The sequence below is a fragment of the Penaeus vannamei genome, chromosome 43 (genome assembly GCF_042767895.1).
Source record: "Penaeus vannamei isolate JL-2024 chromosome 43, ASM4276789v1, whole genome shotgun sequence".
NCBI classification, from domain to species: Eukaryota; Metazoa; Arthropoda; class Malacostraca; order Decapoda; family Penaeidae; genus Penaeus; species Penaeus vannamei.
In genome coordinates, this window is record NC_091591.1 from 8344359 (window position 1) to 8346858 (window position 2500).

Here is a 2500-nt window from a genome sequence, read left to right on the forward strand (position 1 = left end):
AAATGAGAAACAGGCACCTGTGATTTATGATGAGGGTAGTTCTGCATTCATTAAAATGCATCCCAGATAGTTATATAAAAATGTATATGTATACACACACACACATATATATGTGTATATTTATGTGTGTGTATATATATGTATATATATATATAGTCATATATATATATATATATATATATATATATATATATATATATATATATATATATATATATATATATATATATATATATTATATATATATATGATTATGTATGTTGATATACATATATACACATATATACACACACACATGTATTTATGTATATATTCATTTATATATATATATATATATATATATATATATATATATATATATATATATATATACATATTCGTTTACATACATACATACATATATATATATATATATATATATATATATATATATATATATATATATATATATATATATATATATATATTCGTTTACATACATACATATATATATATATATATATATATATATATATTCGTTTACATACATACATATATATATATATATATATATATATATATATATATATATATATATATATATATATATATTCGTTTACATACATACATACATACACACACACACACACACACACACACACACACACACACACACATATATATATATATATATATATATATATATATATATACATATATATATACATATATATATATATATATATATATATATATATAGATACATACATATATATTTATATCTTTTTATCTATATCTATATATATATATATATATATATATATATATATATATACATATATACACACACACACACACACACACATATGTGTGTGTGCGTGTGTGTTGTTTGTATGTATTCTGATCAGCTGTTTGCACACACACACACACACACACACATGGCATGCGTGTATCTACATATTTATGTTTTTCTGTTGTTTATGGGGATACAAGCCTATATATATATTTCTACCAAAGTTTTTTCTTCATCTTTTCAAGGAGTAAAACAGTCAGAGCACGCAGATCGCAACATCAGCCAGTCATAAACTTAAATGCTAGAGGGGTGGGCGGGGCGACGTTAGAGGGGTGGGCGGGGCGACGTTAGAGGGGTGGGCGGGGCGACGTTAGACGGGTGGGCGGGGCGACGTTAGAAGGGTGGGCGGGGCGACGTTAGAAGGGTGGGCGGGGCGACGCACAGGATACGTCCTTCTACAGAACGTGTTAATACAAAGCGTTTTCCTCTTGTACGGTTTAATGTAATTGGTAATAATATGTATGCGTTTCTGGAAAGTTAGCTTCCATATTTATTTATGCCTTGGTTGTTCCCTTTAATACATTAATTGATTTTCCTGTGTGTGTTTGCCAGTGTGTGTGTGTGTGTGTGTGTGTGTGTGTGTGTGTGTGTGTGTGTGTGTGTGTGTGTGTGTGTGTGTGTGTGTGTGTGTGTGTGTGTGCACGCGTTCAGACACGCAGCAGGTATATAACCATAAAAGTGCCCCGCATGTATTTTACGGGCCGTCCCGAGCGACAGCGGACGCCAACCGGGAACACCCGTTGGAGAGGCGAGCGTCGTACGGCCCTCGAAGCGCCGATCACGTTTTCCCGTCATGTTCCTGATAAGAAATTCTGAGCAAGCCCAGTAACCTGGTTTCGTGCAGAGACCGAATGCGGCAGCCATAGAATACGCGTCGAAATGATTCTTCCTGTTGCCAGACGACGGAGAAATGGAGACAGGAGGAGAGGAAAGGATGTTGAGATATACAGCGATGGTGCTGGGGGGGGGGGGGGGGGATTTTGATGGAGATTGCAAAGAACGTAAATAAGTGCAGAGAATGTTGATGAGCTTAAAGAATATTGATGGTTGCAAAAAATGTTGATAATTATAGAGTATTTGCAAAATATAAAGAATGATGATTGCAAAGAATATTTATGAATATAATGATTGTTGCAAATAATGTTGATCGTTGCAATGAACGTTGATTATTAAATAGAATGTGAATTATTGCAAAAAATGTAGATAGTTGCAAAGAATGTGGATAATTGCAAAAAATATAGTTCCAAAGAATGCTGTCGCTTACAAAGAATTGATTTTAGCAAAGAATGTTGACGCTTCTTACAATTGATTTTAGCAAAGAATATTAGTGTTTGCAAAAGAATGCTGATAACTACAAAGAATGTTAACAGTTGCAAAGATTGTTAACCATGGCAATACCAACGATAATTATGATAATCACCAAGTTATATAAAAGAAACTTTATATAATAGAAAAAAAATGTAGTTTGATTAATTAGTACTAAGAATTCATACGCAGAACGTCTTGCTTCTTATCATTAATTAGAGACACTTGAGTAAACAAGGAATCCTTTAATGTGCAGAAATATTGTTTGGTTTGAAAGAAGACCGCGTTTTCTATTTTTCGAAAGTCATGTGACAAAATAATATTAATATCAACGCAAACGTATGTTATTATTAACTGTACTTA

The 2500-nt window shown here is 31.9% G+C and overlaps 1 protein-coding gene across 1 annotated transcript in view; it reads right to left on the reverse strand.

Moving 5' to 3' along the window:
- The window catches only part of LOC113801909 (uncharacterized), a 14472-nt gene that overhangs the window by 770 nt on the left and 11202 nt on the right, over nt 1-2500 (reverse strand). The gene's annotated exons all lie outside the window — the stretch shown is intronic.